This window comes from Egretta garzetta, unplaced genomic scaffold (genome assembly GCF_000687185.1).
Source record: "Egretta garzetta isolate BGI_Z169 unplaced genomic scaffold, ASM68718v1 scaffold252, whole genome shotgun sequence".
In the NCBI taxonomy this organism is placed as follows: domain Eukaryota; kingdom Metazoa; phylum Chordata; class Aves; order Pelecaniformes; family Ardeidae; genus Egretta; species Egretta garzetta.
In genome coordinates, this window is record NW_009259028.1 from 831,449 (window position 1) to 843,916 (window position 12,468).

Consider the following 12,468-nt stretch of genomic DNA (forward strand, 5'->3'; position numbering starts at 1 on the left):
AGATAAAATTTTATAGAGAGCTTTAAAAGATTATTCATCTTTTTCTTTTCTGAGCAGCTATAAAAATATGCTTTACCTGCCTTGCAGGTGCATTTATATATAGCATAGGATGCCTGTAATATGCTTTGACATTACTGGTCTCTGTATTTGTATAAGCAACATTTGTTCTTTGCCTAATTCTGTCTTTGTTTTCTCAATGCGTTTTTCAAAAGTGCTCAGCTGACTCGTAAATCACACGAGTAGTATTGGAATAATGAAATGAAGTGTTTGCTATGCACAGATTATAGTGTCCCTCTTTGTGTTTCCTAGATGGGGAATAGATCACTGTGAGTTACAGCCTAATCCTGGGTGCAAAAGGTCTATATGAAAGCTGGGAGCTTCTTAAGATTTTGCATGTTCCTGATATAAAGTATAGAAGGAATGATTACTCATTAAAACACGAACTTAGTGAGAACATGTTTTCAGAAAGTTGCTCAAGATGGGCTGTATACACTGCATCATTTGGGAGAAAAATTACTAACCTTGGACTGCACACATTCAACCTATTGTGGCTTTCGTGCTACGTGTGTTTGTCTCCCTTTCTCCCTTACAGAAAGATAGGTAAAACCAAAACCACAGAAGTGCTTATTTGATCAACACTTTAAAAATACTCAGTAATAGGGAAAAAAAAAAAGAAGAGCAGCATATTTTAAAGTGATAAATCAGATTTCCCAAATTTATCTTTGGTCTAATTGTTTGTAGGATTTTAATTTTCTTTGACTTTATTTACTCTGTCTTAAGCTCTGATTAGCAAGCCACAGTCCTTTTTATTGAAGCTTTCAGTGAGCATACCTGAAAGTGAGGTGCTATGGTGTACAAAAAAGCTTGTGATTGAGTTGTGGCCCAGGCAAAGGGTCAAACTTGTACACTCAGTGGTACTACCCTTGAGTCAATGGGCAAACTGTTACTAGAAGCAATGAACGAAAATGTTAGCAAAAAATAGTGAGTACAAGCAGTTGTTGTGGTTTTGGGTAGTGGTTATAGCTGAAAGGCCTTGTGGTGGAAGTGCTTGTGGCAATGGTGGTAAATTAACCACAAGCATCTTTGCCACCAGAGAGTGAATTCATATCATCCGTCTTGGGTTCACAAAACACAGATGTCCTGCATTGCTGCCTGACGGTGCCTATGTCTCATCATTGGCTGTTCGGGGAAATCAGTCTTCCATGTGTGGTCTTCTGATCTGCACCCAGAAGTCGTGGCTGCTCGAGAGAGCTCAAATACATGGTCTCACTGGGAATGACACTTCATGACAAGGTAGCAGGAGTCCTGTTTGATGTGGGCAGGCAACATTTCCATATCTACATTTGACCGGTGGAATTAGCGGGAAGTAAGGGTGGGAAATTTTAGCAATGACGCTCTGGTGCATATATGATGAAGTTATTCATTGGGTGTTGCAGCTTGATGATTTCTCTTTCTGCATGGCATTATCAGTGTGTGGCAGTGCAGCCAGCCCGCCCTCCTGTTGTGCTTTGGAGAAAATGAAGATTCGTGTCCAGCCTAACCTCAGTAAATTTTTCAGCTGAGCCTTACTACTGGTTCTGCCAGATATTATCTGCTTGAATGCACAATCTTATAACAGGAGAGCCTATTTACTGCATTTTTTTTTGATAATAGCTTTAATTTCCTTCATCATTAAGAAGTACCGGTAATCTTGGTGCTAAAGAGGTATCTTGAGAGTATGATAAAACTGACTCCTTGCTTTATTTCTCGTGCAGCCATAGGGTAGGTGTGCAGGAGCGCACGGGCATGAAAGGGTATTAAGGAGCAAACCAAGGGGCAGGTACACAGCTGATACGGAGGCAAGTAAGGTGCAGGGCACTGTTTGGTAGGCAGGTAACCAAGCAGCGCAGCTCCAACCTGAGGATTGTTGAGATAAATCATGAACTGTGAGCATCTGCAGCTAGGAAAGATTAGACACCCCCAACAACCTGACAGGAACAAAGAACGGTCCCACACAATCTGAAATCCTGTCATTGCCAGGGATTTCATCTGGGTTCTTGGCTTTGTCATGCCTTTGAAAGTATCTACAGGCCTTCACATCATTTTGATTACTTGTGATCTCCCTTTTCTTTAAAGTTCCTGAATGGATTTTTTTTTTAAGTTTTCAGGGCATGTGAAAATGGTAAGCTAATGGTGAATTTTTTTTTTCCTGTATTTTTTCAAACTTTAGATTGTATTTTTCCATTTTAAGACTTACCGTGGATTGTATGTTCCAGGAACAGTAAAATGGAGAAGATAATTGATCTCCCTCTGACTAAGCTGACTTACTTTTTTCATAAAAGGGGCAATTTCTGAGTTCTCTGATAGAGTAAGTTGCTGGTTACGCTTGATTCTTAATATCTTTTATGGTGTTCCCAAGGCTTTTTTTTTTTTTTTTTTTAGCTTATAGGGGATACGGTTTTGAAACAATCAGTTAAGATAAAGTATGGGTAGTATATTTGATAACAGTATACAGAAGGATTTGGGACAATATTCTTATGGACAGTGTAAGATACCCAGTCCATATTTTACTGTAATGTGTTATTCCTGGTTTGACTGAAATACTGAGGTTATTAAGTTCCACTTTCCCTTATAAAGGAATACATGACTGTCGTTATACAAATATTTAGCCCTATAGCAACAGTTTGGGCCTGTGTTTGAAAACAAAAAAGGTACAGTAAAATACATAACCAGATTCTCTGTTTCTTCTGTAATGTGGCTCACACTGACCACAGTGGGAGCTGCTTCTAATTTCAGGCTATATAAAGAAAGGTTCATTAGAGAGGTTTTACAACACGTTCATATGCAGAGCATGCTGCATTCACCCAGTTGGATACATTTTAAAGTAGACCTTCCTTCAGTGCTTTACTTGCAGGCTCTTTAAATCCTACATGTCTGCGCTGGTTGCTTGCAGGAGCTTGTAATTCACTGTCAAAATCTTCCTTCCAGGCTGCTCTTGCAAAAACAGTGCAATAACACCGTGCTTTCCTCTAACTTTGCGGCAAAATTTGCAAGTGAAGTCTTGTCTGCATAGCTGGAAAGAAGTGCGAGGGTTGTTTTGGTAGGGCATGAGGTGTGCTTTTTTTTTTTCCCCCCTTTTTTCTTCTTTTTCTTTTTTTAAACTGAATATTATTCATGACTTTTAATACCCTAAGAAAAAGCAGCGGTGTGGGACCTTACTACTTCTACTCCAAAATGTGCCCTCTGAGGTCAGGCCTTGCAGCTGTAGCCAGGGTTGACCTCGCTTAGACGGCCTTTGAGCACATCAGAGGCACCACGGGGTGTGCCGGCGTCGCGGGGTACCTCTACCGCTGGTTACCCTACGGAAAAATACAGCGTGCTGCTGTCAGGGCAAGGCCCCAGGTAGCTTCTTTTCAGCAGCGGACTTTGATTTCATAACAAGTTAGGGGTTTTTATTGTTTTGAACCCTGAATGTTGATTATTAATGTTCTAAGACTGAAATATGTTAGTTTTCATCACCTTCTGATTTCTTTTTGATTTTCAGAGCATAACTGTTGCTTTATTAAAACTTTTTGCAAACAGACATTTTCTTTCTGGAAATCAAATGTTAATGTTATGCAGTTATTTCCTAGCAAAGGAAATTGAAATGAAATCTTGTGATTAACTACACCATAAGCACCATACCAGTGTTTAAAAAAAGAAATAAAAAAAAAGGAAGAAAAGTCTCATAGGGTATTGTTCTTGTGTACAGGTAGACCTTGGGAGGTTCAGGGCTGGTTGTAATTTTGAAAAGGCAAAAGCAAAGAAAGCACAAAGAAGTTTAATTTTTTTTTTTTTTTTTTTTTTTTTCTGTATTCTAGATAACATGTTCTGGTACCTTTGGGATACTGGAAAGATGCATGAATTATAGAAATGTCACTAATTATTTTGAAATAATTACAACCAAAACTGCTTTTTTTTTTAATTGTGTAGGTAGAACCTAGGACTACCTTTTACTCTATTTTGCGTAGGCTTTTAAATATTGATGATGACTCTACTTAAATGGATTAATTATATACTGCAGCACTTTGATTCCCTTTAATGTTACATTTACAAACCACACAAATGGCCCAAATTATGAGATGAAGAATTGGCTGTAGTAGACCTGAATATTTTTTTCCTCATTATTCTGCCCTGAAATAAGTTCCTGTTGCTTTACATTTCGGCTCGGCTGTACTCTAAAATACCTTGATGATCTAGAAGGCAACTTTAAGTGGTTGAGCAAACCACAAATTGACACACAAAATAGATGAAATCTTAATTCATGGCTTTCCCTTTAGCATCTGGTAGTGCGTGTGACAATTTATCAACCTGTGGTTTAGAACGAAATTATTCCTGCTTTGTGCCTTTCTCAGTTTTGCCTGAAAGAATGAGAGGGACGTGAAAAAGAAGCGCACCTTCTGCAAAGGGGTTCACGCAAAACGCGATGATGGACGTTTCTGTGCTTACCAGCCAGATTTAGCCTTTTTTAGCTCCTTCCCTACAAACTGCAGCTTCTGATTCAACAAGTCTGTCATCTTCTCCCTCCCAAGGATGAGGTCGGCCTCATCAAACAAGTTCTTCTAACTGTCCTTCACGAGGTGTTGGCGGGAAACCTTTTCTTTTTGCATCACTTTCTTTCCTTTGATTTGGAATAAATGTTTCTGTCTGGCTGAATATAATAGCAGTGGATGGGTATGAAGGGTATGGATGTGTGAACTGCTGCTTTTGCAGCATTTCACGTGAAAATATTTTGTGGAGTTGTGTTTGGGACTGAAATCTCCTAATCAATACCATCCTTAAAAAAAAAAAATCTTTTTTTTTTTTTTTGGGGGCGGGTATTCTTTTAAGTTACACTTTTTGCTGCGTTTGACTTACTTCCCCACCAAGAAGCAATTGTGGTGATGGGAGTCCTCAGGCTATGGTAAAGTTTAGGCTCCTTTTAAAGTTGGAGCCTAATCCTCAGTCCATATGGAAGTTTATGCAGCGGCGGTTAGGAATTACTCTAGGCCAAATGCTTTCTCTCATGTGTTTTTTTTCTCAGTATGTGTTAGACAACTTCAGTTTCTGTTAATTTTCTCTCACTCTGCATTAAAGCAATTAGCGTCTTTCACTGTAAAGTAAGAACCTGTCATTTTGCTCCTTCTGCTTTGAAGGTATGCCTCCGATGGACTCTTAAATTTTAAATGCCAGACTGATGGCTGTGTGCTTATTTCTTTGCTGTTCTCACAGTACGCTGCTGCTGCTGCATGCTGCCTCGCCTGAGTTCAATGCCTACGCTGGTTTTGTGGTGTGCTTTTTTGATTTGGGTGGGGTTTTTTTTTTTTACTCTTGGTATCAAATTTCAGAGATGCTTTGCATATGACTGATTAAGCTTAATGGGTATAATATATAACTTTTAAAAATAGCTTTCTTGCGTAAATGCACATTATATATTGAGTTGGTAATGTATTAGAAGAAGAAAAATAACTGAAAAGTTATGACAGTTATTGGTTCCTTATTGAATTCAGAATGTTGTGAAGGCAATTTCCTTGACAGGATCAACTCCAGAGCACTTACTAGTATGCTGTTTTTTGGTTGTTTTTTTTTTTTTTTTCCTTAATCTACCTATGAAATACCCTTTATGAGCTTGAAATTGGAGATGATGACTACTTTATTTGCAAAGATAGCAAAACTTAGTTTTAACAGTTTGTTCTCTATACAGAATTTGTGAGTGAGGAATAGAATAGCACAGGCTGTGTGACTGGGGTAAACCACAAACCCATTTTATTAGGTCCAAATACAAACCCTGTACTTTTAATTGCACGAAGCCTCCCATTAGATTTTATTTATCTTTAAAGCAGCAGAAATCTGTGTACTTTCTGTATCTGGGAAAAAAAGTAAGCCATGGAAAACTTGGTCTCTTTCCTTTGTCTCCCATTTTGCTAACACAGATGATGGAAACTGCATAAGCTGAATTGTTTGGACTCATTAGGTCATGCTTCTGGACATCTTGTCGTTTTAGAAAGAGAGATTGAAGTTGTTAGTACTTTTTACTAACAATAAAATAAGACTGGGTAGACCTTCTCTTCTATTTACAGAGGTTTTTAATGGGCAGAAGAGGAGGAGATTTCTTAACACGTAGAAGCCTCAAGCCCTTGGGTGTGTATTCAGAATACTATCTGCTCTCGATCACCCGTTAAAAACAGGCATAAAAACTTCTTGGGCTAAACTCAGAAGAGTGTTAGGAACCTTTGGGAGCAGAGCGGGTCAGGGCCAAGTCTTTGGCCAACACGGGGATTGCTCCAAGGGAGCTGTGGTGTGAGGGCTGGGGCATGCAGGGCAGCCAGCCCTTTGCAGGGACTGGCCCACTGCGCGTGGCCATCTCTGCAAGGCTTCAGCTTGTGCATGACCCAAAGGTTTCAATCCCAGTTCAGCTGATTGGTGTTAGTCCAGAGGAGCGAAAAGTCCTTTCCAGATATAGAGAGAAGCAACTTGTTTGTAGAAAACTTTTGCACCATAGAAAACAGTTGAGTAAATTGCTGCTACCCACATTATGGAGTTGTTTCTGGTGCAGGGTTGCATGCAGGTTATCGTCACACCCTCCATATTGAGTAAGTGTCTGAAGGCTGTATTTACAGAAGGCATATAGGTCTGAAGATGTTAATAGTGGTACTTACTGATGTGCCTAAACGTTTTAAGTCCCTCTTATTTTGTAGGCTGGATGGTTTTCTAATTTCCAGTAGTCTCTGCTTTGCATCATTAGGCACTTACATAACTTTGCAAATCTGGCCCAGTCTGTTGCTATAATGTTATTTTACCTCTCCTGATTACTGTGGCTTTGTGTGCAAGGAAGTATTCTCGGTAAAGTTAATTATAGTGGTGACTATACTGTAGTATGTTGCATATGGGTGTATTTTATTTACTATATATGCTTCAGAATGAATTCACGATCTTTAAGCCTAAAGTTTTTTACTTTAAGGCACCAAAACACATCTTGTGTTTAAAAATGGTTGACTGTACAAGGTGCAGTTGTTAGCTCACCTCTCTCTGCTTTCTTGAGAAAAGATCAAACAAAATGCAGTGACAGGTAAGGATATCTCACAAAACACGTAGAAGAAATGTAGCTTCCCGTTCCATAAATTACTGGTACTCTGCTCGCCAGCTGCCTGTTATGATGTTTTATTGATGAATAAAAATGGTGTCTGAGGCAATAGAATGTCTTGCATCTTACAACACTGCCAGTTATAAAGATGTCGTCTTGAATAAATTTCACAATTAGAAAGTATTGACAAAAAATATTTAATCTTTTTTACATCAAAATAAGCTCAAACATCTGCTGCCAAAGTCAGACAATATCAAGTAATCTTTTAAAAATATATTTTTATTATACTGACAGATGCATGGCTGCATGACATAGATGTCAATTTAAGTTACTAGTGCCATTAATACTTGACAAAGACATGCTCCCAGAAGAATTTACGTTTTTAAAATGTTGTCAGATGAGTATACGCCAACAAAAAACCCCCAGTTATTCAGCTATGTTGTTAACAAAGCTAAAAGCATGTTATCTCCAGAGACATCACACAAATTGGTATTCGCATCATTTCTATTTTCTAAATTCCACAGAACTGACAGCACAAAAAACAATTCTGTGTCTGCAAATGTCTGTTTAAGCAACCCATGCTTTTTCACTTTTTATACCTCTTGGCTTACAGCACAGAAAGATTTTTATTTTCATTTGAGGTGAACTTCTTCAGTATTCATTTGCTTTCCACAAAATTTCAAATAATCCTACTTCTTGGCAAGAGCGCCTATGTAAAGAGGACATTGAGGAAAATGCTAAGACTTGCGCCAGAGTTTCTGGTCTGCTTCTTCAGTAAAAGAAGTGTTGGAAACCTATATGACTTAACTCATTAAGAAGGCTGAGATTTAAAACATTCATGTCCAGTTCTTATTTGTCAAATATGCTGGTATATTCATTATTCAAATTTGTACGTTTTAGTAAGCTGAGATTTCACTGTGAGTATTCCATAATGAGAAACTAAGCTTACTTTAAATTCTTTCCTCCCAGGTCTTTTCTTTTTCTTTTATATTCTTTTTTTTTCCTCTCTCCCCACAGAAGTGCTTTGGAAGGAATTTTATTCCTTAGAGCAAGAGTGGAGTTTTCTGGGTAGACCAGAACAGCATTCATGGAGTTTGTTTAGTAGTGCTGTCCTGGTGCTGCTCCTCTATGTTAAAAAGCATAAAAGTCTTGCCTGCTGAGGTGCGGAGTCATTTGAAATACTGAATTTCTGGTTGAATCTGGGCTCGTAAACATCTCATTAAGGGCTAAATCGTTATACTCAGTGATTAGAGACTGTTTTTTTCTTTTAAGTGGTTTTTTTTTTCAGAGTGGATTTTTTCTTAGAGATGAGCCTGAACTTTGTAGAAGCACTTTTTACTGCTAATGCTTCTAATGTATCTTATAAAAAGAAATCTAGAACTAAAGGCCTGAAAGCCATATTACTATTCTGGATGTATTTCTGTGCGCTGTACTGAGGCAGACAGTGAGGGTGAGAGCTGTCTCTCAAAATACAGAGTTCAAGACTCCTTTTGAAGTAGTGGCGATGTGCAGCATCTCCTGTGCTGTGATCTGTCTCATCCTGAAGCCGCTATTTAAAATACACCACAAGAACTGATGCCCAAATATGGCTGGTGGGTTTTTTATTATTATTTTTTATTGAAGCCTCTGTTACTGGTGCAGGGAAAAAAAAAAATTAAAATTAGATGAGCCTTCACCGCTGCTGCCTCTTGCGGGCCATCGCTAAGCGAGATGTTTTCGGTCTGACAAGGAAGTACGTAGTCTGCTGGCTGCCTGACCACTCTCTGTCTTAGTGTTAATGGGTACATATTAAAACAGTATTTCAAGGTTTGTATTGTGAGTGGATTTTCAGAATTAATGCCCGGGAATCTATTGTAGACTGCAGCTTCTAAGGAGGCAATTTTAGAAAGGTTGGGCAGGTCGATCTGAAAGGGTAATGTGGGGAATGAAATGAGGTGCAAGAAGTCTTTACCTCACATTTCTTTGGAGCCCCTTTTATGCTTGTTTGTTTTCCTTTACTGTTCTTTGTCTTGGTAACTTGGTAGCAATTCAGTCCTCCTCTTTCTTCCGTGCCAACTCTCCTCTGACTTGAGAATCTTGTTCAGCTCTAGAAGAGAGAAATAAGGACAAGAGGCCAGTCAAGATGGATTTACTAGTTGTCTACAAATGCTGTAACTAGCGCTACCCAAGGCTGGGCATGCCCTGAGTCAGGTGGGGGAGTTGTACATGCACATGGTGTAGTGGTGCAACCTGGGGAGCAATTTGGACTACACCAAGTTTGGAGATTGAAAGCTCCTACGGTCCCACTGCTGGTTGCTCATACCCACCCATAGTTGAACCCCTACAGCAGGAGTCCCTTTCAAAGTGTTTTGCAAGACTTGATCATTTGAGAGCACTGATGGACAAAATGCAGCTGTAGATCAACACTGGGGGACTGTGAAGAGAGGCGATACTTGCTCCAACACAATATGATGTGGTTACAGCCATGGGGCTGTGCTGACCTCCTCTCTGAACCCAGGTGAGAATCCTCAGCTCTGGCTAGGGGGAAGTATTCTCTAGGTGGTAAGTGATGAGTTAGTTCTTTAATGGTAAGGCTTTCCCAAAAATGGAAAGAGAGGTATATTTATTGGATTTTTTGGGTACAATAAAAAAAACCTGAAAATGAAAGTTCTTGCTTTTTGAGCGACACATGTTTCTGGAAAGGATGCTGTAAATATCATTCAGTCATGTTCTTTCCTGGGATCATAGGAAAATGATTTGGTTTTCCTCCTAATAGTCAAGCATAATACTTTAAAAAAAAAAAAAGTGCCTATGAATTATTACCGCAATTTCAATAGCTGTAATAGCTGCATTGCAGCCAAAAATCTGTTTGAACTGTTTTTGCTGTTTCTATAGAGAAGTGTGTGATGCTGAGTTATACTATATGTTATTAACAAATTTTAGAAAGTATTGGAAAGATGAACATTGTCAGGGAAAGTTAATGAGAGAAACATAATTCTCTGGGAAGCCGGTGAATGAGGGTTTGCAATGGGGATGTTGGCTGAGTATTAGAAGAAACTTTTTTAGCAGTGGAAACTTTGGATACAATGAGGTATAGCAGATCTTAGCTATGTCTCTTAAGTCTCTCAAACATAATAACTGAAATCCTAGCATTTGACTCATTCAGGAACTAGAATGGTAATTGTAGGTGCATTCTACAGTGCCAAAAAGAATAATCTTTAATAGCAAACTTCTGGCAGTAGATGACCGTTTGTTACTTTTATTTTCTTTTGGTGCAAAGTATGCTGAATTTTGGATTGGATATACTTGCTTTACTGCAGGGAAGGTGATATTAACCTGTTACAGGAGTCCTTTGTAAGCTGCTATAGAAATATGTGGGGCTGTTTTTAATTTGTGTCTCTCTTTAATAGTAAATTTCAGTGAGGGCAAGAGCAGGTAAATATAGAAAGATTGAGGTTTGGTGGCACTCTGCAATACATCTGCACACATTTATTATTACCATCATTATATCTTTTTCAAAGGCAATGTATATATGGCAGTATTTGTTGCCTGCTAGCACTTTATAGAGGGTAACCAAGAGTCTAACGTGGTCTTGTTATGCAATGCAAAAGCAAAGTAACTGTGACAGTGATCTCCTAGCAACATAGTTGATTCATGGGATACAGATACCTGAAAGTTAAGGATCTTGAGCTAATATAACAGTATGTGACAGCCAAAAGGGAGGATTTGCACTGTCTTCTCCAAACTGTGTTGCCCCATCTTCTCTTTCCTAGCTGCCCTTCTGCCACTTGTGTATCTCTCCATGAGCCAGTTCACCTCTGTGATGTATCACAAGTCTGAACCAAAAAGAATAGTGGATAGTTTTCAGCTGATTTACTGAGTTGTGTGTGAAGGAAGAATCCAGATGACAAAAAGGAAGTCAGGCACTTCTTTGGAAATGGCTACAAATAGCTTTGTTTTAGAAACAAAGATTTTTTTTGCCCAATTTTCCTCCATCTAAGAGTATTAGGAGGAATATTCCACTCCTTCCAGGGTATTAGAACCAGTCTTGGATCAGAAAGATGCATGAGAACATCCCTTGGTCTCAGTAATTCACTCAGTGAGTGAGTCCTGCCCTAGGATGGATAACTGACCCTGTCATTGGCAGTTTATTTTGATTTGATTTTGTCAGCTATGCTGGCTATTTACTTCTTTAAAGAGCATTGCATTTTGAGTAATACAAAGCTACTTTTGAGTCACTGTAAGATAATAGTATTAATGGTGTATGTTGCTTTATAAATCAGAGATCTTGGGTATGCTACTTTGACGGGAAATTTAGCTTTTCAGTGAAGACACTTTCACTGCAGTATCAGGGAAAGCTGACTGCAAATGGTTGAGCTGAAAGTGGATGTTCAGTCAAAGATGTTTGTACAGTATCTGAAAAAGAAACAAGGAAGACCAAGTTAACTGATTTGTGAGAGAATCAAGAAAGTGATGGGAAAAAACAACAGCAGGGAATTTGCTGTTTACAGTCTTCTATGTAGGAAGCAGAGGGAAATCACAGAAACAATAACTTACAACAGTAGAAAGTTTGGATACTGGAAAATACCTACTTTTTTCCTGTGTATCATGCCATCTAGCCTTGTCCTGGAGCAGGAAATGGTTTGACATCTTCTTCTCCTTCTCTCATCAGCAAGCAATAAGGAATACCTGTGTCCATCCCTTACACTCTTTTTTTTACACCAAGTTTTATCTGTATTACAATAGGACAGGGATTTGTTTCCCACGCATCTGGGGGGTGAATACGATACTCAAGGCAGGCTTAGAAGCCTAGCCTTTCCCTCTGTTTTTGCCTAGGCAGTGAAAGGAAAATGTTTGGCATGGCTCCAGTTGTGCTAGCTTAATTTGAAGGACCATCTTGTATCACCATGCTCTGAAAATTGCTTTCCATAAGTGATTTATCCGTTCTGGCATGGGTAGCTGGATGGTTACAGTACAGAGGCAATTAAGCATACTGAGTGAAATCCCAACTTAATTGCATACAATGGTAAAACACCCTTTGATATCAATGGGGCCAAGGTTTCTAATCATGGTCCTCAAAGGTCCCATGTTGTAGAAAACAAGGAGAGCTAATCAGAAGTTGTATCAAAGTCTATTTAAGTTTTTTTAAAATTGAACATTTTTTTCTTCTTTTGGTAATCAAAAAGGAATGTGTTTTATAGAATTATAAATTCAAGATTGTAATTTCATAAGCTATTCAACACATTAAGCTTTAGTAATTGTATTACAGTTTTATTTATTAGCTTTCTTGTTCAAAGATATTGCAAAACAGTGCAAAGGTGAAGATTGCAATTGCAATTTACATAAACAGTTGTTTTTGCAGTAAATGTTTTTGGATAAGTGGAGAATAGCAAAGTTACTGAAACAAT

At 38.6% G+C, this 12,468-nt stretch overlaps 1 protein-coding gene across 1 annotated transcript in view; it reads left to right on the plus strand.

Annotated features, from left to right (window-relative positions):
• Positions 1–12,468, plus strand: part of MACROD2 (mono-ADP ribosylhydrolase 2) — an 892,593-nt gene that overhangs the window by 183,596 nt on the left and 696,529 nt on the right. The window lies entirely within an intron of this gene.